The sequence below is a fragment of the Serinus canaria genome, chromosome 3 (assembly GCF_022539315.1).
Source record: "Serinus canaria isolate serCan28SL12 chromosome 3, serCan2020, whole genome shotgun sequence".
Classification (NCBI taxonomy): domain Eukaryota; kingdom Metazoa; phylum Chordata; class Aves; order Passeriformes; family Fringillidae; genus Serinus; species Serinus canaria.
The window spans coordinates 61,571,067-61,597,330 of record NC_066316.1 but is presented as its reverse complement, the minus strand read 5'-3'; the positions used below and the strand labels follow the sequence as shown (position 1 = coordinate 61,597,330).

The following is a 26,264-nucleotide window of genomic DNA, read 5'->3' as shown; positions in this document are numbered from 1 at the left end:
TAAGTTAGCTCCTGGCAGCTATGTTATAAGGTTAGGTAGTCTAAGTAGATATTAATCTGAAATAAAAAAGTGTTTTGCTCAACAAAAGCTGCAAGACTTGGTTTGTTGGCAGAGGAAAAAGTGTTGGTCTCGCCCTTCCCTGTTCTTACTAAGGAATGTTTTAATGTTCAAATTAGAAGACTAAAGAACTATCAAGTAATAATATTTCAGGTAATTGAATTTGGGATTTGTGAGGTTTTTTGTGGTCATTGCTTGGTAATTAAGGGCTGGTCTTGGATTTTAACTTCTCATTTTTGAAATATGAGCTCTTTTTTTTAGACAGATTAATCGGACGTTTTGTGGCTGAAGGCCAAGATGCTCAATTACAGATTTAGATATAAAGTTACAGCTCCATTTTGTGCAACTTTTTGCTTTGAATTTTTGTCTTACCACACGCACATTAAAAGGGAAGACCAACAGCGAGCAGCTGCCACCCGATCCCCTATTTCACTTGCGAGCAGTGAAGCGCTCGAGCGGTGCTGCGCATCGGCCCTGCAGGGAGCCCATTCCTGAGCAGGGAGTCCTTGGACCAGCAAAATGTTTTGTTCACCTCTGAAAGCAGCTGCGAGCAACAGGCTGAACTGTACCAAATACAGTTTGTTGGCATCGGCTTGAACTTTATTCTGCTGGGTTTTTTTTTTCTCTTTTTTGCACTTAAACATTTCAGTAAACCTTTCTGTTGGCTTCTTAGCTGCAGTATCCCTGGAGGAAAAAAAAAAAAAAAAGGAAATCTTTTGTGACCTACAAAACATGGAAATGGAAGTTTTAATGAGCAGTTGGAAGTGGTGCCTCCAAAATCTTGTTTGCAGGTGTTTTGTGGCCACCCAGCAGAGCACAGAAAATGCCACAGTGATGCTGTCTGTGAGGAGCACAGCTGAGATGCAGGCTGGACAACACTCTAAGCTTTTCTTAAGCAGCTTCCTAGACAAAAAATATTCTGCTAAAGATGTCATGGGTAATTTTTAATACTAAATATTTTCATTACTTGAACTTTTCACAACAAGGAAACACAAATGTGTCACTTTTAGCATACACTCATTGGAAATCATTTGCAAATAAGCAAATGTGTCAAAAATAGCCTACCAAAATAATTATGAAAAGCACTTTTATTTAGGGAATTATATTTACTGCTCCGGGATCAGATCTTCTCAAAAACATGTTGTAAAAAATGATCCCATGCCAAAATCTTTGGGATTCTTCCAATCCCACTGGAGTGGTGTGAGTTTAATTCAGTGCTGTTCTATTATCATAATGTATTTTTGACAACTGAAATAAAAATATTTAAATGTTTTATCCAAAGTATTTTTATAAATAAGTAAATTCTTTATCCAATGCATTTTCATGTATTTTTTTCCTCATAGGATGCCTCTGTTTAAATTTCTCCCTCATTCAGTCCTTAAAACCTTTTTATGTTCAGGGGAGGATGGACAATGCAATCATGTGCTATCAACTGCTTGTTATACTGAGTGTGAGAACAGGGTAAAACTACTTATCTTCAAATCAACAGAGTAATCTGGACAAATCAGTCATTTTTTTAAATTTCTTAAATTAAAGTAGGAATACCAGGTCACAAACTATCATTCAAAATTTAAATAAATATTTCTGAAAATATTTTTTGTTCATTTTAGTTCTATTTCTTCATCCAAAACTCTTTTCAAATTTGACATAAATTATTGCATAGTTTCAACCTGTGTCCCCTTCTATTGACAGATAAGCTACAGAGGTTAAAAAAAATTACTTGCATATTGGACAAGTATCTGCTGCTTAAACAACAGCAATGGTTAAAATGACAATAAATTTATCATCCCGTCCTATGAAACAAAACCACATTATTTTTTTAAAGAAGAATATATATATATATATATGATCTGCTGTTTGCTTGTGAATCACCCATGGCTGCTGCTTGATGACAAGTTTAAATTATGGAAACAATCCTCCAGGCCCTCCTGGTAATTAATCGCTGTAACTTGTGTGTGCCTTTGTGAATCCAGCAGTGTGGCTGCAGATAAACAACTAATTAGCACTTTTATACAAGTGAAATGGATTTCCAATTACTGCTATCTCTCCCCTCCCCCCTCTTCTTTGCATGCATTTTTCTTAGGCATGAGGGATGCTAATGGCTTACCAAACCAGATAGTCTTGTCTTTCTCCCTTTCTGTCTCCACCATTCAGCCAGGGTTTAGTCCAAGCCAGGCTGCTGAGCTGCTGTGCCTGCCCTCACACTGCTTCTCCTGGTGGGAGAAGCCTTTTGAAAGAAAGAATGAAAATTTTAGGTAAAACAAGAAAACGTAAAAAACATTTGGGCAAGAACAGGGGTTGTAGTTTATAACCAGATGTAGGACTGCCAGAGGGCTGTACTGGGAAGAGGCTCTAGAATTATCCCAGGTCCCTAGATTAGCTCAGGACTAAAGGGAAAAAAATGTGACCAGTAGTGTGTAGTGTATATGGGCACAAACTAGGAAATCCAGAGGAATCTGTAACATGGTGTATTACAAGCAGCATAGAGGTGCAAACTAGTCCTGTGACCTGCTTATCTGCAGAAAGCTGGGACTGGATCCAGCTACTTTGATCCTCTGAGAAAGGAGGGAATGCAGCATCATGTACAGCTAATTTGGTAGAGTTCAGCTAGAGTACAGCTCCAGCCCTAGCAGGGGCCAGATGGCGTGACCCCGTGCTGTGCTGCCCGCCTGTCCAAAGCACAGCACTTCCCTTTGGCAGACAGCTGCCTTTCCACCATGTGGGATTTCTGTCTTCAGAGCTGCTTTAAGAAAAACAAAATGCCTTGCACTTCTTTTGCTCCTAAGTGGGACCTACCTCTTGAGCACAGCAGTCCTCTGTTTCCACCAATGTATTTGGAAATCTTTACAGCATTCCACCAGAGCCAATGCAACTTTGATGCATTATTTCTCAGAGGCAGAGCAAGTATGGAACATATTACCTTGCTGGGAAAATTCTGACTTGAATTATTGCTTTGGCACTTTCCAAGTGGCCTTCTCACTCGGTATCCCGAAGTGTTTCACAGGGTAATAAATTACATTACCCGCAACCAGTATGACCTCAGTGGGATCTACCTATGGCCAAGAATAGCTCCATGTTACTGTCAGGTAATTAGTGGTGTCATTCATTAACTGAGGAAATGAGAGTCAGGAAGCAACCCTTTACCCTTTATGGCTGGTGTCACAGCATGGCACAGAAGCCATCTAAGCAGCCACCATCAGCTGGCTGAAGGGAAGTTAGATATTGACAAGGAGTTTGGCAAGGCCTGAGCTGCAATTGCCTTAAGCTGTGCACTGCTCTGACCTTAAACCTTAACCCTGGGTAATCTGATGAGGGTAGCTTCCCAATCCTGCTGACTGGTGCCCTCTAAATTCAGGTAAAAATTTGTTTCTCTTATGTCCAGAGACTGGTGTATCTAATCACAGACAGCACACTGATATGGAATAAGGGGAACCCACTTAGGCTGCTTGCTGCTTTTCTGTGGCCATCCAGGGAGCCTTTCTGGGAGTAAGGATCAAAGAGTCCATATTTGGACATGGAGTGAAAAGGGCATCTCTACTTCTGCACCCTGGTGTGGTTAGTGCCCAACTTTGATTCTTGCAAGCACAAGTGCTAAATTGAGGCACAAGCCCATGGAGAGCTGGAGGAGCAGAACACAGCTCCTTGTGCTCCAAAGGGAAAGGTCCACACTGCTCCACAAGCTGGAAATGCTGGTGTGGATGCTGCTGGCAGCAAGCAGGGAGGCTGATGCTGCTCTCAGTCCCCCACAAGGGCACAAGCAGTGCCCAGCCCTGCCCTTCTCACTGAAGGCACTTTTCCCCTCCAGAGCTGGAGGTGAGGCGTTAGGAGGATTTTGATCCACATGAAAGGCAGGCAGAGAGCCCTGCAGAGATGTGTATGAGCCTGAATGCATCTGTAGTCTCAAGATCTCCTAAATATGCAGATGCACTATGATGGGCTTCTCCCTGAATGCTGGTATTCTTGGTCTTTCTGCTCCTTCACAGACACCTCTCTGACAGCCTACAGAGCTCTTTGGTATCACTCCTTATTCCATTCAGAGTTCATCCACCTCTCTTAACCCCCTTTACTCTGTCAGCAACCTTCCTCACCCTCCCACAGACAACAGAATCTAGCTCCCCCTTAGAACTTTTTTTTTTTTTTAAACATATGAAAAATTCCTTTTTGCTTTCCCCTCTCCTCCTCTGCTCTGCTCCACAACGCATATTCTGGAAGTCACCTTCAGACCACACTGGAGTGTTACCTCTATTGCCCAGGGCTAGGATCATGTTACAGCTTTCCTCTTCTCACTAAAGATGTGTGCTCTGATTTGAACTTCACCAAAGTTCAGGGATGTTTGGAATCTGGACTTCTGGCTTGGACCCCTCTCAGTGCCTCGTGTCAGCATCTAGGAGTTGACAGAAGTTGTTTGCAGCTGAGGCAGCCATATCTACAAGATGCAAATGACCAGGAATAAAAGAAGGAAACTCTAACCCTCTAATTAAAGCTGGCCCCTTGAGGAATTGCCTCTGGAGACATACCAACATAACTTTCTTCCCACACAAGCCTCAGGTCAGGCAGTGCTCACCTGGCTACTGGAAATCTCAACAAGCAAGGAGATTCCATGAGTCTAGGGCCAGACATCCTGGCCTGGATGACACACACCTTCATATTCTTGCTTTCCTTTTAAGGGACTGGGCTAGGAGAAGTGATGGGGAAGATCTCTGCAGATGGATAACTCCATTTGGCACATGGCTGTGTTTCCTTTGCAATGGCTTTGGGGGAGAAGAGGCAATGGACAGAACAAGTGGGTTTTTGGCTTTTTATTTATTTTACCAGAGTAGGCTTGGTCAGCTTGGCTTTGACTCCATAACAGGACTCAATGTGCAGAGGATGGTGGGGGGAAGATGAGACTTGTTTCAAAGCCCTCATCAAAGTGCAGGCTGTGTTTCTCTGCTGGCACCTCATCTCAGCAGCATGGCACCCATGGGGTTATGCCTGCTGCTGCTGGGGGATGTGAGAGAGGCATTCCAAACCTGTGCTCTCCACATGCCCTCAGGGAGAGGGTCTTACAGCACTGGCCAGGTGTCTGTGCAAGCCCAGGGGAGCCTGCCCCGTGTCAAAACAAGCAGGGCCGTAATTTTCTCCTCTTCTGCCTACAGGAACTGAAAATTTCCTTCCTGCCCTTTCCCCCTGTCAGAAAATAGGCAGCTGAGAGACAGGCCAGAGAGGCCAGGGAGGACCAATGGCCCACACACTCCCGGGACAGGAGGGAGCTGTGGCAGCCCAGGCTATTTTTAACCTGGTTTTGTTGCACGCTGGCAGCCGCGTCTCTCATTGCTTTCTTCCTTCTCTGTGTCTCTGTGTGTCTTTGCAGCTCCTTCCTGCTGCCCTGAGATGTGTGAACTATATATGGCCTGGGAAATCGGCACCAGGCAGTATTTTTAAACCAGGCCTCCGCTTTGCAGGCTGCAGTGACGCAGTTCATCCGACTTGGCGAGTTTCTCATGGGAATGCAGGGTGCCCGGCTGCTGAGGTTTTGGTCTGCGCAATGCAACCCCTGGGCCCCAAGCTAACATCTCAAGACTTGGGAAGCAGCAGACCTTGTGTGTGTGCAGGGGAGGGTTTGAGCCTGGCTGTCATCACAGGGCAGCTTTCTGGATGGCAGCTGCAGGTCTCCAGAGAGAGGTGACTTGTCTGGATGGCCAGGTGTTGCCATTGAATCTGGGGGCTAGGCACAGGGATGACCTCCCTTGGTACCTGCCCTCCTGCAGAGCACATGTCTCTTTTCAAAGTCCCTGTTCATGCCCTCGGTGGAAATGGTTTTTGTAATGTTTGGAACAGGTTTACAGTGATGAAACCCTGTAAAATATCCATCCGGTGTAGAAAAGACTGAGTAAAAATACATGAAGAAATATTTGGGAACAAATAATTTCATCTGCTTTCATATGCCAAATAAACCTTTGATCATTTCTCTTCTTCCACAGCTAAAATTCTGAGTGAAAAGGTGCTGCTGAGGACAAAAAGTTTCCTTAGGAGTTTTGGTTTTTTCTCATTGCTACTTTTAATTTCTTTTTTATATTCAACAGAGGAAAAATAAAAGGTTGGTTTGAGACTCTGTGCTGGAAACATTCTGTCCAAAACCATTCTTTGAGCATTTCCACCCTGAGAAAAGACAGGAGCCACTTTTATTGTCTACAGCATAAACATCCATTTTTCCCTTTTTACTGAAATTCTTGAAGAAAATAAAAATTATGTTTTAGTCATTCAGAACCTTGTAAATTAACGAGTCACTTAATCAGATTTTCTTCTGTGAGAAAATGGTTTGTTTCTTCTTCTTTTAATATTTATGATGCATATAAGCCTAAATTAAATAACCACTGTCTGAAGATTCTCTTATATGACTCTACTGCTGTTGAAGAATGAATCATAGAATCATAGAACTGTGTAGGTTGTAAAAGACCTCTAAGATCATAGAGTCCAACCCCAGCACTGCCAAGTCCACCACTAAATCACGTCCCTAAGTGCCACATCTACACATCTTTTAAAATCCTCCTGGGACGGTTACTCCAGCAGCTCCCTGGGCAGCCTGTTCCGATGCTTGACAACTCCTTTGATGGAGAAATTTCTTCCAATATCCAATACAAACCTTCCCTGGTGCAACTTGAGGCCATTTCTACTTGTATTGCTCATTACCTGGGAGAAGAGGCTGACACCCACCTGGCTACACCCTCCTTTCAGGCAGCTGCAGGGAGGGATAAGGTCTCCCTGACTCTCCTTTTCTTCGGGCTAAACAACTCCAGCTCCCTCAGCCACTCCACATAGGACTTGTGCTCCAGACCCTTCACCAGCTTCATCGTCCTTCTCTGGGCTCACTTCAGTGCCTCAATGTCCCTCCAGCAGCAAAGTGTTGAAAATTGAACACAGAATTCAAGGTGGGGCCTCACCAGGAATGGTCATGGCCCTGGTCCTTCTAGCCACAGGATTCCTGATGCAAGCCAACCTTTCCTGCACCACTTAACTGGGTCACTTTGTCATAGAAGGAGATCAGGTTGGTCAAGCAGGACCTGACTTTTACAAATCCAGCCTGATCCCCTGGCTGGCCTGCACATGCCACAGGAATGCACTCAATCTGATCTGCTCCATGAGCTTCTCTGGCACTCACTTCAGACTAACAGACCTCTAGCTCCCCACATCTTCCTTCTGACCCTTCTCAGAGATGGCCATAATTGATGTACTTGCCTGCAAACATGTAATACATTTGCAAATATATTTGTGTTCCTATATAAATACATACTTTTACCTACTGTTGTTTGTCTTCTTTTTCTTCAGTAAGAATCTGAGCTCTAGCAGTGAAGAAGTTATGTCTTTGAGATGCAGTTAATTTTTACAGATTTCAGTGTTTAGACCACACCCATCTATTTTTTTTTTAATGCTGATTCTAGATTCATGAAAATACCTGTAATCTGTGATGATTAGCCTTTCAGACTTTAAGGATTTACACAGTTTAGGGAATGCTGATCAATGTTTATACAGTAATAATTTGTCCTCTACACCACTCCATTCAATTTATTTTAACTGCTAATAAGGCAGAGTATTTCTATTTCACAGAAAGTGAATGATTGCAGATATCATCAGAAAACCACAGGGTTTACTACCATGACACTGGAGAGTATTATGGAGAAGACTGATTTTTCAGGCCCAACTGGACCAATGTAGGGAAGTCTCTGTGCCCAGGAAACTTTTTCATGCATGGATTTATAAACATTTAGGTAAAACGACACCAAGGAAGTGAATTTAACAGTATTAAAAGAAAGCATGAGATATGTTTATTACTAATAGGTAAGGCATAGGATGCAGTTAAATCCTCATTACTCCACTGGCGATAACCACTCCCTGGAATTATTTAGGAGCCCAGTGACATTGGTAAAGATGCACTCCCATTTAGTAAAGAAAATTTGGGATAAAATTCGGACCATCTGGAATTTTAGATTTGGTGAAGCAAAGAATTTCTTTTGCTTGCTGAATTTAATTTTCCAAGTAAATATTTGCTCATGAAAGCAGGGTTTATCTTAACATTGAATCATATAGAGACTTGGCTTTAATTGTCTTCTTTCTATCAGAAAAGGTCTTAGTTTAAGCACACACATTATTTCGGGATCAAAATGGTTTTATCATTCCAGAGATGCTTTCCAAAATGTTCCCATGACATGAAGTGGTCAGTGGACTTTTAATTCTGCAGATACCAATTAGAATCCAGGGTCTAAGAGGAAGTTCATTTCTGGGCAGTGAGAGCACATTGTGGGTGGTCACAGACGCCACAAAGCCTATGACTTCAGCCACCTGAGAAATTAAATAATGAACCCTGACTGAGGAAGTTTGTGGGCATTACATCATTTACACATAAAAACAAAAAATAGATTTATAGGGCACATGGGTGGCTGTGAGCCAGCAGCCAATCCAGAAGTCTCAGCTATATCCAAGAGACTAATGCCCTTTAATACCATTCTTTGTAGAAAGGGATCCCACGAACCTACTCCTCCTCTACTTCGGGTTCCTGTTTCTCAGTTGTTGCTAGAGAGTGACTGTGGCTCTCAGATGTGTTGCCTGAACTGCAGCTGTACAGGCTGTGCTTTGCACTGAAGGAATAGGATGTGTGCCAGGTGTTTTTCCAAACCAGCCCTGGAGAGATGAACTGCTGCTGCAATTTTAATGGGAATTGGAAACCAGTTCAGGGGTTTCTAGAGATCTGATGTGTTTGAAATATTGTATTATGCTGGTACCGATTACTCAGAAGTGGGAATACGATTGTTCTATTTCAGAAATTATCCTAAAGGGTTACTAACAGTATGAAAAACAATTATTTGAAAAAAATATTATTGCCTAATAAAAAAGCTGGAGAACTAATAGCTTACAGTGGTAGCTAAGCAGCAGTAGAGCTGCAGCCAGCAGTGTCAGAGGGCATAGCTTTGGTGGGCTTTGTTGGGAATGGAGAGAGGAGGTCCTAAGACTGGCTTTAAAGGAAGGAAGAACCACAGGAAGGATTGAATGATTTTGCAAAGAGAAGGGCAGTGAGGCTGATCAGCCATGGGAATAGCTGCTGGCAAAACAGGAGGCACAGAAGAGGCAATGGCTGTTCCTTGGAGTCTGGGCCTCCATGTACACAAGACAATGAAAGGGTCTTTCTGAGTGTCATTGATCCCTGCTGCTTTAGGCTCTGCAACTCCTCCCTCACCCCAAAACACACCCATCACCTCAGGGAGTGGGTTGGACCACGACCAGCTCATATCCCAGAAAAAGCACCCTCTGCACACTGACCCTGGGCAGTCTTGCTGAAAGCATCTCTGAGATTTCTTTAATTAAAACTTTGATTCGTGCTCAAGCAAGAGAAAACAAACTTTGTCTGGTTCCAGTGTTGAGATTCCTCAATGGGAGCCAGATGTCTCAGCTGGTTCCTACAGCTGCTCTCGGTGTGGCAGCATGACCTCCTGCCACACGCCACACAAGGGCAGCAGGCAGAGACGAGCCCAGTAGCTGCCCCAGCGTGTCTTGCTTTCATATTTAGTCTCAAAATGTTTCCTGGAATTTATATACTCACTCTTCTCTTTCCTTTCCTTTCTCTTTTCTCCTCGTTCTTCGCTCCCACCTTGAGACTTGGCACACAGTGCACTATCTGAGTAGCAAAATTATGGAGAAAGAAGAAAGAAAAAGAAAGGAAGAAAGAGTACAGGTCCATGTCTCTTTGTTTCTAAGGCAACAGGTAGGAGCTGCAGAGCCCTGGCACTCCTCAGCCAGGGCTGCTCAGTGCCCCACAGGGACTGGTGGGAGGCTGCTTGTCTGTCTGTCTGTCAGCACAGGCAGTGGGGAAATGGTGTGAAACAAATAAGCCTCACTTGTGCTCCCATGTCAGCCCTTCGTGCGGGGCCACCGCTGTGGCTGCCCCATGCCTGGCTCCTCTTGCCGGGTGACTGGAGACCGATGAGCAGGCAGGCAGGTGAAAAACATGATTTCAGGTGGCCTCAGATGACAGCTGAGACACATTTAAAACAACAGGGCTAGAAATAAATTACTTCCTCCTCCCAGGGTTACAGCCAGGTCATGCAGGAAGGAGGACAGGATTATCACTTCAGGAAAGAGAAGATGCATTTGGCAGTTAAAAATTTTACTGAAATAGATAAAAGAGAAGGCTTTTTCATCTGTTTTCTTTCCTTTGGTCTCTGGACTTCCTTCACCTGCCTCCATCCATCGTAAGCAATCGTCATGGGACAACACATGAAGCTGGGGTCACAGTCCAGAAAGGGCAGGAGGACACTCAGGTCAAAGTGAGTTGGAAATGAGCAATGCTGAACCCAGCTGAGCTGTGTGGGCACTGCCAAAAGCCATCCTGGAGACCCTCCAGAGCCTTCTGGGTGCAGTTAGGGGCATGGGCTAGAGCAGAAAGAGGCTCGTGGAGGGGTTGGATGGACAAAAAAAAATCACTGTTGCTGTGGCTGGTACTAATGCTTCTCCTGCCTTCTCACCGTGTAAGGGCTGGGAAACATTTTCATATGGATTGGTTACTTTTAGCTAGGCTGCTGGAAAATACAGAAACATGGCAGAGGAAGATAGAGGTTGTGATCAAAGCATAACAGATGTGTCTGAGACAAGAGGAAATTTACCACGGGCAGATTATGAGAGCTTGGCTCCTTCCCTTCTTTTACTGGTGGGGGCACATGCTCCTGCACCATGGGATGTGGGCCCCAGTCCTAGAGACTGAGGATGGGACTGTGGTCTGTCTCCTACCCTGACTTTGCCTGAATGTTTTTGAAGGCATTTATCTTGCTTGGAAAGGTTTCACTGAGCTGACCTGTCTCCATTTGCTCAAAAATATCAAGCATTCAAGTTTCCATTGTCTTCAAAAACTGAGAAGACTTGTAGAAAGCTCTGCAGAATTTATTTCTGAGGTTTACTGAAATATCAAGAGCTGACCTGTCTTTAGCTGTTGCACTAAATTTCAGAAAGAGCCCAGAGAATATTCTGGATACTTTTTAACAATAAACTTAATTTCATCTGACTTCAGTTAATGTCAGCTGAACCACTGGTGCCTAAAAAAACCATATGTTGTTTGTAGGATCCACAGGGAGCGCAGGAATAATATGACCAGCAATAAATAATTACAATTTCTGGATAATCTATGACAAAAGAAATTATGCCAGAGTTCAAGATGCCAGTCTCTGTACTTTCAGAAGTTACAACAGGAGTTTCTCTGCAGGCAGGTATGCTGCAAAGCTAAAATTGTTGTCAGAAAAATCCAGAGTAACCCTGTTGAAAATAATGACAACATTCCTTTCCTAGATTATAATGAGGAAATTTAAATATGGGGCTAATAAATCACTTCTTGCTCATTCTAGTGGAGCCTCCCATTCATAGTAATGACTTTTCCAGTCAGAATGGGCTGGGTGTTGGCAATGAATAGTGGGCTGTACACTGCCCACATCTGTATCTGTGTGTGGCTGTGGCTGTGTGCCTGGAAGGTGTGAAGCACATGTGTGTATGGTGCTGCAGGGGATGTTCCATGAAAGTGGCAATGGCAGCAAGAAGCAGAAATTGCCTCTCCCTGGGGGTGGCAGAGATCCACCAGCGTAGCTGCACGTGCCTCCTGCTCTGAGAATTGTCTGGCATGTACATCGTACCCAGGCTAGATCTATGAAATGGCTTTGCAGTTATATACCCAAATAACCTCAAGGGAATAGAAAAACAAGCAGGATTTCTTACTACACCTTCTTACTATTTTTCATTCCTGTAGGATAGTTAATAAGTAATTTTTGGAGCAGTAAAACTTTGCTTGCTTTAGAAAATTGTTCTTGTCTTGGAAAAGTAATGCCTTTTATTTCTAAATTAACATTAAAAAGACATGCATAAAAAGGCATTTGAAGCCCTCTTAGTTACCTGGGTTTAAAAATTCCAAGCAAGTACACAATGTGACTTAATTTGAGCTCCAGGCAGGGTTTAGGAAGCATCTTGAAAAAGATCATAGTCTAGAACTTCCTTTCATTGGTATGTTAACATAAAATATTTTGAGTTTTTTGTGGTTGTTTCTTTTCTACATTTGGAAGTTAATGTGTCCTCAATCTGTAGTACCTCATCTTTATTTATTTCCATGTCTTTTTTTTTCTGTGCAACTTTCATTTTTTAGTGTGGCTCCTTTTGAAAGAAGAATGATAAAAGAGAAAATTGAATCATACAAAAAAAAAAGTGTCTTTCAGCTTGTCAGAGTTAAAGAACTGTAGCTTTTATTTTACTACAGGGAGCATGATTACCTCAAGAACCACTTTATTTTACAGCACCAAGCTTTCTTATATTCTTTATCTCTCTGTTTTTCACTTTCTGTTATGGGATTTTTTTCAAGATTTCCCATTCTATAAAAAAATCTGCATATTGCAGACATGAAGCTGTCTACTAGTGAGAAAAACATCAAGATTAAATTTCTACATACAAACATTTCTGGGACAGATGAGGTGAGTGATTATAGTATCACACCAGTGGGGAGATGTGATGTTTCGGGGTAAGAGATAACCAAAACTCTTTGCCCTACAGAATGCACACTGATGACACATGAAGACCCCCTGTGATTACAGCGTGCTCACAGTTCAGGCAAAGAGGAATTCAGATCTGTGCCATCCCACACTTGAGAGACTCCAGTCTGATCAGGGCAGCATGGAGTTTTTCTTTTCCATGGCAGGAGGGGACATAGTGACTGCCTGTATGACACCAAACTCAGGAAAATTGTGAAGCGTGGCCCAGCTGAAGCCCTTGGGTAATCACATGGCAAGTCAAACGTTCATATGGAGCTGTCAGGCTCATAAGATTTTGTGTTTGGCCAAATGCATAAATTAAAAATAACTTCTCCTAGCTCTTCCAACAGCACCAGGACTTATTTTATCAAAGGAAATATCATTTGTATATCACATATCCTTTGATTGTCCAAAAGGCCCGTACCCAGCCATGCTGGTTCAAAATGCAGCTTCTTTTTCAAAAACAAGGAGATACTGGAGAGCTGCTTGTGCATTCACTGTGCAAGCATCACTGCATTTAGGTCAGTGCCTTTACAATGATTGTAATGGAAAAAGACTATTCCCCAAGGTTTGGGGAGAACAACTGCTTACTAACACAATTGCCCTGCTAAGGCAGTTGAAGTGAAAACCTGTCTGCTGGTCTTTTCACACCACCTAGGGGTGCTCAAAATCCTGCAAGAGCAGCCCAGGAGAGGTTTGTAGCATCTCTGCTGCTTTGGGTGTTGGCATTAGGGTTAGTGATGAAGGCCTTTTGGCAATGCACAGCTTAAACAGCATTACTGCTAGTGCTAGTTGTGATTCTGTGAAGATCCTATAGCCAGCGTGGTTACTCCCCTAGGGATGCTTCAGCTAAGGCAAGGAGCCCAGAGGACTAATTATTTTTTTCCTAGAAAAGGCAGGGCCTCAGAGGCACAGTGCAGGCTACCACATGTAGAAGTCCATCCCAAGAAAATTATTCCCCTGAAAACTGAGAGACCTTTAGAGCAAAATGAGTGCCTTTGACAGTAAACTCACTGGCAAGTACCTGAACAAGCAGTCTACTTCCACACCAGGTGCTGGCAGAAGGACAGCCCCTTCCTCCTACCCCCTTCACGTGCTGCTTCAGGCAAAATACCTGTAACCTTTAAACTCTTGTAAGATTTTTTAAAAAAATCCAGATCCTGAAAGATGTGACATTATCTGATACTGACACCAGAGAATTGTAACTGTGACTACTGAAGCAGCAGTATTTCCTTTTTCCCCATTTCTTGCCCTTGTGGTTCCACCTGAAATGAAGGGGACACCTCTGTGAATTACAGCCCACTTCTGTTTATTACCAGCTGAGTTTTCTCTGAGGAGACAGGAGGAAGACAAAACTTCAGCTAGAATTGTACTTGTTACATGGATTTTCAGAAACTTCAGGAGCAGTTGCTTGATTTATAAATTGTATCCTATTGCCAGCTTATCAATTATCAGCGTTGTACTTGTACTTGTATTGGACCTCTACTTTCAACATTGCCCATACTCTTTGCCTGCTGAAGAGAAAGATGGAAAAATAGGAGGCACAAACACCACTTTCCAAGATCAGTGCTTCTGTTCTCAGGATTTTGTGCTCAATAGCTTTCTAGTCAGGGAGGCATTGAAATGCTGAGCTTTCAAGCCAGTAAATGGCAAAAATAATCTGCTGATCCCCTTAGCACAGACAGAAATCTGTTCAGCTGGACTGTTTCTACATATGCTGTCAGGCAGAGAAAGATGTCCTGCAATTGTCACCTCCTCCTTTGGCTTTGGAGGTGGCTCCACATAATTCACTGAGTGTGCATGGATGCTGCTGGCACACACAGCAGAGCAGGCAGCAGGGAAGAGGGCAGGACTACCAGAGGAAACAGAGCACAATGGGAGCACAGTTTAGCACCCCCCCACATATGTATGCACACATACATATACACTCACTTAGTGAAATATGAGAAAGAAGGGAGAAACTGGGGAGCAGTGAGGTGTAGCACGTGTCCAGGGAGAAGGGGCTTGACTGTTGTGGCTTCTTTTCAACCTCAAGGATTTAATGCAACATTAATCTCTGGTGGTCTTGACATCCCTGATCACAGTCTTCTGATTTCATGTGAGTCGGAATTTCCAGCACAAACATCTACTTTTTCTGGGAGACCTGATTCCACAGGAAAAAAGAGACCCTACATCTCAGCTGGATACTGATTTTTATTCTCCAATTAATTAAAATAGAAAACTCTTTCCACCCTTGAATGATGTGAAAGCAAAGAAGCTCAGGGATAGCTGAGGTTGTTTTTATTTCACTTAATTTCTGGCATTTAAGGGGAAACATGAAAGCGATCGACTTATGTATATTTGAAAAGAGACATTATTTGAAAACAAGTCAAATATTTCAAGTGAATTATCAGCAGGTGCCTGAGAATCAAATCCTTTGCTGTTGATACCAGTGGCAAAGCTGATTTGGCTCAACAGCAGTGGGCAGCAATCTCTGCATATGACCATAACCTGATAGATGCCTGTGTGGCTACATCTCATTCCCACAGTTTACCCTGGGCTAAATAGAGCCAACTTTCAACAAAAACCACCAGTGACCCCTGAGGCTTCCCTGTCTCCACCAGAAGCCAGCTTGAGCTGTCAGGGCTGTGTGTCAATGGAATGTGCACAAAGAATAAGTGCTGCCGCTTCAGAAGAGAAACTGGGACACTTCTATGCTTGAAAACATGGGACAACTGTGGCATCATCTTTGCAGCTGCAAGGACACCTACCAAAGTGTGACCAAAATAGTATCTCAGGCTTTTTGAATTGTTTTCCAGAGCAACAGTGTAGTTCTGTAAGGTTGTCATTGGCATTGAAATAAGCAGATCACTGGGGTCTAATTTAAGCGTGGGCAAGGTGTGGATGTGCTGAGCTGCCAGAGGAGCTGAGGGAGAACTGACCGCTGTGATTTTGTCTACCCATTTTTTATCTGATGACTTTTCAGAAGGCTGTAAGGCAAGGGGAGGGAGCTAAGTTTGTGGAAATTATTTTGGAGCTTATATCTTTGCTCTTCTACCCTGGTGTTTCAGGATTTTTTCATGTGACATGGCTGCACACTCTTGGACAACCGAAAATTTCTGCTGCATATGAAAACCAATGAGCAAACTATGCTTCTTGTCACCTCTGAAACAAAACACCAATAAGGGGGAAAATTATTGGGAATATTATGTGCTAATAACAAAATACTTATGCTCATCTAAGCTATAACCTTCTTCTTTGTCCATATAAATATAGTCCATCTGTCAATATGGTTGCCATGCATGGTTGACAGTGGGAGTCCAACTGGTAGAAAATGTGCTCTGTGCATGCTAAGTTGCAGCTCTGTATATGGTGAAAGTTTAGCTAAAAAGAGTCAGGGAGAAAAAACATGCCCCAATACAAATTTATTATCCAAACAACTGTATTTACTGTACTGCAGTTCAAAATCCTTTTGGCATGGCTCTGTGAGTAGGATTCAAATCCACATGGAAAAAAGTTCAAGACAAAAAATAGTGACTTTAGAGAATACATTGGGAGTGTAAAGTCATTATGTCTCCCTTCAAGCTGTGGTTTCTCATGGCCTTCTGGAGCAAACTAGTAACCTGAAAGCTAAAATTAAAAAAAAAAAATCTGCATACTTGAAACATGTGTCTGAACATTTGGGGTACACTGTCCTTTTTTGCCAAGAATTTTTTTCACATGTGCTGTACAATAATTGATTGCCTTTGTGATTTTTATCCTAGCTGAAACAAATGCACATGTTGTTCTTATTTGTATGAATGGCTAATCCATTTTAATATGCTGTTTTGACACATGTACATGACTTTTGCAAGTTAATAGAGGTGATTCACATCTGCCATGCCTTCCCTTCTGTACATTTTCCTCTATATTGGCTTATGTTAAAGATAAGAGGGAAATATATCCTTGTGCCAATGATAATGACATTAATTTTTTAGGGGCTGACAGGCATCAACTTGGTACAGTACCAGTAATCCCAACCAGCTTCCCTTTTGGAATGACCCTCTACAAAATCACCAGTGTATGAAATTCCTTTAGGCATTTTGTCTCTGTTCCTCAGCTTGCCCCAAAATGCCTTCTCTCTGGAACACTCTGTGTGGGGGTTAGCATGAGGACAACCTTTTGGTACGAGGAATAGTCAGGGAGATTTGTGGTTTTATTTATTTCTTTTTTTGCCAAAAGGCAGGGGTCAGTCAGGCATAAAGTGGCAATGAGGAATGGTACTTTCCTGCTTTATTTGTGCATGTCTAAACCATTTATCTGGATATTAACTGTTATCTCTGAAAACAAGCAGATGACTCAGCAAATCTCCCACAAGCTGGCCCATTAGTCATCAGAAAGAACCAAAGGAAAGAAATCACTTTGCCTCACCTTACACACCTAAGATTCAAAGTAGGAGCGTGCAGTGGGAGCTGTGAATCGTTGGCTGGCAGAGCAACTTTCATTCCACTGATTGTAGGTGGAAGTCTGTGGAGAGTTCAATATGGGCAAGGCATGGGTTTTCTTTCCAAAGAAGTCAACAGTTCTATTGAATTCAAACCCAAAGTCCAAAATTTGTAATCAGGATGCTCTTAGGAGAAGAGGATAATCTTTTGCTGTAACAGATTGGAGAACATGAAAATAAGAGTAGTCAAACTCTAAGCTTTGAGGAAAAAAAAATTAATCTCCTATGGAAACTGAATATTTTCCTGATTATTTCCATCTGCACTGCACCCTGGCTATCCCATGCGATTTTAACCGATTAGCAGGGAGGAAGAGAACAATTTTCCAGAAATATTTTGCTGCACTCGTGCAATAAGTACATTCCGGTTCACAATTACTTTGTACGTAAAAGCCAGGCCCTTTTACAGTATGTGTATGAAAAGAATTATCTAAACAGGGGCTGTGTACATTGTAGCTGCCAAGGTGCTGACCACATGAATACCCTGTGACATAAATTTGGCAAGAATGAGATTAACCTTAACTTGGCCAAATTCCAGAATAAGTAACAAAAGTTGGATAAACCAAATTTTCTCTCAATTTTAGCAGAAAATACTGAATGTGATGCTGCTGCTTTATGTTTTAGGTAGTTGCTCTCTTTATAAGGGGGGATATAGAATAGTGCCCTCTTGACATCATGGTTACCCCAGCACTCCAGAAGTAGAAAAGACATCATACGAGACAATCACATCTTTACTTGGCTCTTCTAACTCTTTCCTAGTGCTGCTTAATAGATGGTTCCTCTCAGTCAGATGAGGGGAATATCCCCATACCCTCAGCAGGTTTCAATCTGTAATACTTTCTTTTGGCTTCAGTGAATTGTCTGCTTCCTTTGCTGAAAAGGGTCTCAGAAAAGGTTTGTCCCGGGACCATTAAGTCAGAGAAGTAATGTGGAGTGTACCAAAAGTCACAACTTTATAACACACTCTACTCAATCAGTGGTCTCCATTTAAATTTTCCTTGGCTCTGTTGGGAAGCACATGGCATCCTATCTTCTCATTGCAGGGTGAGTCCTGAAGCAATGTCAAAACTAGTGTCAAAAAGAGCTAAATAGCTTTGACTGGCAATAAGGGACTGCTGTTGTCATGGCAGAAAGCCCTAGATGTCCACAAGAGAGATCTGGGGTCCTTCAGGCAAAAGGTCTGTTCCCAATGTACGCCCTACACATGGCCTTTGTGTAGGCAAAGGCTCTGTGCTAACAGCACATGCTACTGACACTCTGAGCTGCTTTAAGAGAGCTGCTGGAAAAAGGGAGCTGGGCATGAACAAGGGAGACTCTGCGTTGGTCTCTGATTAGAATCAGGGCTTGAGACAATGCTGGTCTTGCAGAGAAGGCATTGGCATGGAGTTAGGATTCCTAGGAGATGGAAATGACTTTTTCTCCCAGGGCTAACATTCCCATTAACTGGAGACATGAGACCTCCCCCTTGCTACAAATTTGACTTGATATCAGACTCATTACTCAAGTTTTCTTCATTCAGGCAGTGTGGCAGGCAGCAGAATACTGGCCAAACATCAAGCAATGGGGTATAGCACCCTGCAGCTAAGATCCAGAACTCTCTAGTCAATTTCTCTATGCAAAAATACTTCTAAGATATAGCATAATGTGTTTGTTAAAATGTTATGTAAATGGTGTAAGCAGTTTAGATTTGTATGTACTAACCACTATGCTGCAAAAATAGCTGACGACCAAAATACCTCCATCATTGCTATTGAAGCTCTTCCTGCTTGCAGGCATTTCCAGCTAAAGTTACAGGTCTCTTTGGGCTGGCTAGGTTGTAGACCACTTGCTTTTGTTGGCCTGTCAACATTGACAGCACTTCTATTATTCAGCATCTGTGCTTAATGCAGAGTTGATAGCAGCTGACGGGTTCCCTGCTGGAATCCATGTACCATTTTCCTGAGCAGGAAAGCCCCAGGTTATGTCCCAGCTGATGTTGTAACGAGCTGGGGGGCTGTGTGTAAACACACCCTGGATGAAAACCCAAAGCAGTGCTATTTGAAACCCAAGTTGCCATTTCATGCAGAGTTACAGCCTAGCACGGGACGGCCTCCTTGTGCCTGGCATCGGCCGCTGCTCTCTGTAGATGCCTCTGCCCGGGGGGAAGTGCTCTCATCTCGGGGCAGGTCAGCAGTGCTTCTGCTGCCTCCTCCTGCTAAACACTCCTGGAGGGAAGCGCCGTGCCCCTGCCAAGAAGAACCCGAGGACCTGAAGCTAATCCCGCAGCTGAGGGCAGCTCTACGCTCATGGGTACCCCGGCATCCCCAGCTGGGGAAGGTGGGGGGAAACCCAGCTGGAATCGTGCAAGAGTCACTGTGCTGAATGGTTCAGTTAGGCTTCACATTGACAGGGAACCTTTTTTGTATTATGACTAAGAAGTACTGTGGTTCGAGTTCGCATAACAAAGTGAAAAAAAAAGGGGTTCAGTTTTAGCGTTAATGATGATGTGCCACAGTTTAGCAAGAAACTTTCCTTAACTCCCTCTGACATGAAACTAGGTATTGCAAAATAATCACTATTTTAAGTGGAGGTTTTTAAAATTTGGAAATGGTTCTAAACCAGTATGTTCTAGAGTGTGTTATAGGCTTGCAGTAAAAAGCTTCTGCCATTACTGTAGGCATTTCTTAATATTAATTCAGTCTACACTCAGTCGAGATTTTCACTGATATCAGTGGGAATTTTCCTGCAAAGTGATTTTGCAAAGCCTGTAAAGGCTGTTTTATGTGATTCATTTTTAGTTACTCCCTCCCCTCTAAAAAATCAGTTAATTTCATCTTTGCCTCCATAAACCCTTTGTACTTCTCAAAGCTGCTTAAACAGGGATCTGGATGAAAGTGCTTTGTGGAATATGGCTTTTGTCAGGGTTAGTAGAGCTGTTAAAATTCCAGTCTTTCCATTACAAAAATGACATTTCTCTGCAGGCTTATACAAAGTACCAATGCACGCATGCAAGTACATGGGAAAAAAAATGAAATAAACCCCAAAACTCAAACTAAAAAGCAATGCAGGGAAAATGAACTGGATTGGAGATTTGAAAAATGCCACAGAGTAGCCCTGTCAGTTAATGTCCATTTATTTTCCCATCCATTTTCATTCATGTATTTTATTTGTTGTTCAGGCTCTCTATCCACTTATTCTATTTAATGAAATAGAATATTTTCTTCCAAAATATTCCATGTGCCAAAAACTAATGAAAGCCAAAGATTTCTCAGCTATGGACAAAAAGACCCCATTTTCAATGGAACAAATTCACCTTTTATTGGAAAACCATTACAGCAGCCTTCCAGTACCTAAAGGGAAGCTGCAGGAAAGATGGGAAGAGACTCTCTGTCAGGGAGTGTAGGGGAAAGATGAGGGGCAATGTCTTTAAGCTGAAAGAGGATAGAAATCAATTAGATATTAGGAAGGAATTCCTTCCTGTGAGAGTGGTGAAGCATTGGGCTGTCCAACCTTCCTCAGCCTCTCCTCCAAAGTCCTTTGCTACAGCCCACAGCCAGTTTGGTGCCCTTTGCTGGGCTGGCTGCAGAATGCCCCTGTCTCTCATGTAGAGGGGAGTGTGGAACTGGAGCCAGCACTCATCAATGCTGAGCAGAGATGAAGGATCATCTCCCTTGACCTGCAGGTGATGCTGCCTAAAGCAGGTCTGCATGAGGACATTACCTTTATGGGCAACTATAGAAGGCAAAGGATCTTGTACTGTTTGCAACACAGGTGAGATAACTCAGGAAGGGCAGAAAAGATAAAGATGAAAGGATGAAAGATGACTTCAACAAGAAGACAGGGCAGGATCTCTGGAAAAAGAAGAAAAATGCATTTTCATAAAAAAATGCATTTGGAATACAGTAATTTAGAAAAAGAGTAGTGATGTATAAAAGAGGGATGCTGTGACAAGACTGAGGCACACTGATTTTATTCTGATTCAGTGTGATATTACAGGAGATGGGAGAGTGATACTCTAAGGAAACCGGGATGACAATTACTACAGCTGCAAAATTTGCCAGTGTTTACGTGGAAAATAAAGGCCAGCAACCGAGGGAGCAAATTCTGGACAAAAATGTATAAAGCAAACCTGACAAATCAAGGAATAAGAAAAATATATTTTCTATATGCAAACACAAACATGCACATCTTTCCTTGTGAGTTTTACATGGATGCATCTTTTTCCTGCTTCTTTCCTGCTTTTATATAAAAATGTCTTCTGGGTCATTCCATTCAACTGTTTATGGAGTGTTTGCACTAAAGAAATATTCATAATAAATAAATACACACAGTTGATTAAAATCCTCTTTCTCAGACTGCTGAGCCTTTACTTAGAGAAACCATACAATATTTATTCTCCATTCATGCAGATAAATCTTGAGGAAGAAAAGTATAGTAATGTGAAAAATGGGCATATGCAAGCAACCATACTTAACAAACATTTTAATGTTGATTTAATAATTATTTTCTCTCTTTGCCTCAGACTATGTAGAGTAAGATGACAAACCTCTCCATCTCACAACACAGTGATCACTTCTACAACTATCTCTCTGATGTCCTCCAAAAGAAGGCCAAATCCTATTAAGGCTTACATAACTGCAAACCAATTAGAAATTTATTGGAATTATTGAAATTGCTGGTAGACTCACCCCACAAATTACAGAAGCTGAGAGTTCTCCTAGGACAGCTTGCCTTCTTTCCATGAGATTTAACACCTTAACCAACTGTCAGTGTCAATTATTTGCCATTGAAGCAGTATGAAACTGCAAGAACGCTGTGTATGTGTAAGGCCACTGGGAGAAGGAAGGTCAGAAATTATGCAGCAAATGTTCCTTATGAGGACAAAGCTTCTGTGAAGGGAAATGACTTGCCTGGGGTTAGGTAAAAATAACAGGGGCAGCCCAGCTTCTCTGCTGGTTGGGCCTGTGTGCAAGCCCCAGACACATATTTCTTGAAGCAGCTCCTCAGCTATGGTCTAGAGACTCTTGCAGACTTTCTGATTCAACCAGTATGGTTACCCATAACAATTTCATTAAACTATTTCGGTACAGTCTTTTGCTTGTTAGTCTTTCCCCTGGTAGAAGTCTGTATGTTCTGTGCTCCACTCCTAAAACAAACAACATGCAGATAAATATGGTGCAAAGCACTTACCACAACTGAAAAATAAACTTCTAACCACAGTGAGGGAGAGGAAAAGAGCTGGGTATTTTGTGGTCCCCAAAGGAAATTGAAATCTGCTTTTTGGTGGAGACATGCTTCAAAAGATGAAACCAACCAAATGGGGAAAATGTCTCTTTTTCTCGGGTATGTGTGCAGCACATATTAATGGTTGCCAAAAGTTAAATGGGAAGCACTGTTGATATTATTGTCTGTTTGTTATTAAATAAAAATCATTCAAGCTTTGTTCTCTTTTCCAGTGGATTAATGAAAGACATCACCCTGAATCAAATGTGATCAAGTTTCCTTTTAGCATATCATGCCTTGCTGCAATACACTTCAGACAGTGGCTGCTGCAAAACATTTTGTTTAGTGCCTTGTTTATTATTGTTTTTCTAGTAGACAAATGGTCCCAAATGTAATTTTTTTCCTAAAATTCCAATGGTCCACTATACTTTGAAAGAAAACAGATGATAAAACTTACTTTAAAATTTTATGTCTTCTTTTAGTGACTTCATAAGTAAACTGAAATTATTCTGTAAAAGGAAAGAAAAAGAGAAGACAGGAGGAAAGAGAGAATAAGGGAAAGGATGAGCAAATGAAAGAATGTGGGAAGGGAAGGGAAGGGAAGGGAAGGGAAGGGAAGGGAAGGGAAGGGAAGGGAAGGGAAGGGAAGGGAAGGGAAGGGAAGGGAAGGGAAGGGAAGGGAAGGGAAGGGAAGGGAAGGGAAGGGAAGGGAAGGGAAGGGAAGGAAGGGAAGGGAAGGGAAGGGAAGGGAAGGAAGGGAAGGGAAGGGAAGGGAAGGAAGGGAAGGGAAGGGAAGGGAAGGGAAGGGAAGGGAAGGGAAGGGAAGGGAAGGGAAGGGAAGGGAAGGGAAGGGAAGGGAAGGGAAGGAAGGGAAGGGAAGGGAAGGGAAGGGAAGGGAAGGGAAGGGAAGGGAAGGGAAGGGAAGGGAAGGGAAGGGAAGGGAAGGGAAGGGAAGGGAAGGGAAGGGAAGGGAAGGGAAGGGAAGGGAAGGGAAGGGAAGGGAAGGGAAGGGAAGGGGAAAACTTATTTATATTTGATGTATTTAATGGGTTGATTTGTTTTAAATAAAAATTACTAGCATTTTCTAGACTAGTATTTTTATAAACATTCAGAAAGTCACAGAATCACTGAATATACTGGATCCTGTGGGAAGGAACCCACAAGGATCATCAAGTCCAAGTCCTGGCCCTGCTTGTCCATCCCCAGAAGCATTCTAAGAAAATAATTTATGTATGTTATTGAACCAGACATTTTCGTGTCTCCACAGACTCGGGAATGATTCATGTCCTTTCCTAATGACAATAATACAGTGGGCTTTTGACCACTAGTGAGCCGAGCTGGCTTGGGCTGGTGACCTGGAGATGAAAGGTTTACTGCCAATCTCCCGGGCAACCATCTCCCCCTACAGGCACCTTTCAATAAATCTGCCCTTCCTTATTTTCAAAAGACAGTTTGGAAACACGCCATTCGAATCTATTGAGAATACTTCCAAAAATCCTTTTGTTCAAGGCTTGTTTTTGTAAGTATTTTGTGTAAGACAGGCAAAGTTTTCTTTCCCTAAATTTAAAGTAACTTGCAGATTTTACATGGTTTTATTCCTTTCATTTCTCAATGTCTGATGCCGTAGCCTGTGGCATGGCACTTTGCTGGTGACCATTCCCACATTAGATGCTGCTTAGGCACACAAATCCCAGCTGTCATCTCTGCTCCTGGGAGGAACCAAAAATGCTCCCTTCCAGCTTCCTCTCCCACATTGCCTTACACACCCCAGGTACCTCCACCTCTGCAAACCCTTTATTGAAACTGAATCCCAAGATAAAAAAGAATGATGAGATTACAGAGCTGGTCCTGATCTAAACTACTAAGTACCATTTCAGGTAAGGGAGTATGAGAGTAAATTACTCCACCATAGCCCAGCACACATATGCAGAATTATGAGTAGAAACAGAGAAAATGGTACCTGACACATAGCTGTGTTCCTGGAGATCAGCTTAAAATCTCCACGTTAAATATCCCCAGAAGGCAATGCTTATTATTCCCATTAGTTTCCCATTCAAAGGCATGCCCATCTGTTTGTGAAACTATCATATAAAAACAATGGTTCCCATTCTCCATGGCTTACTCAGGCCTTTGTGAAACCAGTTACTGGGATTTTCATCTGGGTGAAGGAATTCAAAGCCAGAAAAAATAAATTCAAACATTCAATATAATTAAACACTCAGAATGGAAGTGAAGTGTAGGGTTTTTCTCATTATTTTTGTTACTTTAAGTGCAAAGAAGATATGCCCACCATGTTGGTAAATGCTGTATTGTAATATTCACAATGGATAGTTTCTTTCTTTAAATTTCCATATGTGCAGAGTAAATTCTGTCACTTTGCCTTCAAATTTTTACTAGTTTGCATCTTTTAAAGGCATGGATGATATACTTAACTGGGATGCAGACTCAGACACCTTGTGTTTTGAATTTCAGCTACAATTTTAGTAAGTCTGTATTCTGTAACAAATTCATTTTATATGAGTGATCCACTCACAGCTTTTTCTCTTGAATCTTCTGTTCCACAGATGTCTAAATCAGACCACTGTAACTCAGCATGTCTATGCTGAGGGCAGCAGCAATGCTCCTCCTTCCTTGTGAGTTCATACCTTGGTGGAAGAGATAAGACACCTCCCCTGATGTTACAAACTTTCACTCCCATTGCATTTCCTTTGCCAGTTCAGGACCTGTGGTCTGGTCTCATCATATCACTCACTGCATCAGACCTACCCACAGCCACATCTCTGCGTCCTGGTCAAGCTTTTCTGGGCTGATGCAGCTCATCAGCCACTCATGTACATGCCAGCTCCACTTAGAGGATTTGGGCTTGGCTGATGTCTGAAAATTCAAAAAATTTATTTGACTTTCATTGCTAACAACCACCAGAGTGGGCTGCACACCCCTACTCTCTGAGGAAGGCAGTGTCTGATTTTGAGGATATTTAAACTAGAGGGAGGGAAAAGATCCCACCTTTCCCTCACATTCCTGTGGAGATGGACACAGCCTCTCATGGGGGAGAGCAGAGAGGTTCTGTTCTAAGCATCTTGGTAACCTGGTGCTCCTTCCTTGCAGCTGGAGGCTAAAATTGCTACCCAAAGACAGCCAAACTCAAAGATTTACCAACCAAAGTTAAGAGCACTGTTAGCACTGTTGCTGCAACAGGCAAGGGTTTGTACCTTAAGGTGAGTAGGAACTCAGAGGGACCAAGGAGCAAGAGAACCAGGAGGACTGAGGAGAAGGGAAAGGATGAGCTAGGGCAAAGGGTACTTGTTTTATTGCCAGCAAGTGGAGACCAGGCAGAGCGTCTGGTAAATGGGAAGTGATTTGGATGATCTGGTGTTCCTGGAAAATTCCATTTCTCTCTTTAGAAATTGAGCTGTGATCTCCACCAGCATTATTATATGCCAGAAAAATATGGCATAATAGCTACTTTGTGGCTTCTTTCTATTCTCTCTTTGTGGCTTTCTTCCCCTGTAAAAGGAGCCATCAGCACAATAGGGGGTCTTACTACAGTTTGGGTGCTGCTTTCAAGAGGTTACAAGAGCCAACAGTGCCCTAGAGCAGGTGCTTTTTAGAATATGAGTTGGATTTCTTGTTTCTGGAATAAGCAAATGCACCTTATGCCTTTGATAATAAATATTGAAATGGAGATGAGTGGCATACATGCAAACAAAACCAGATAATAATTTTCATCATTGACTGCATAAGGATCATTGCCATAGTCCCAGGTGACAAATTAATGAGCAAACTGCAGCTCTTGATCATGGTCCCATTTTGAATGAGATGTGTCAACCTTGGAGGAGAGGACTTTTGCAGATACAATAAACTATGAATGCTGCTGAAGGAGAGAGTAGGGGACAGAGAGCAAGGAGGCAATGAAGAGCCCTGAACAGTGCTAAAGTGGAGAAGATTTACAAGTTGTTGATCAAGAAAACAAAGAGTAATATGGGAAGAAACTTCCACAGGGAAAGTGTGCAGAA

The 26,264-nt window shown here is 42.5% G+C and overlaps 1 long non-coding RNA gene across 1 annotated transcript; it reads right to left on the bottom strand.

Moving 5' to 3' along the window:
• Positions 1–700: 700 nt before the first annotated feature.
• LOC127059478 (uncharacterized) lies at positions 701–17,169 on the bottom strand. The gene is made up of 3 exons (XR_007777383.1): positions 16,977–17,169; positions 2,165–2,284; positions 701–741 (listed from the first exon to the last, which is right to left on the bottom strand). It is a non-coding gene; the product is annotated as an uncharacterized LOC127059478 (long non-coding RNA).
• Positions 17,170–26,264: the final 9,095 nt, after the last annotated feature.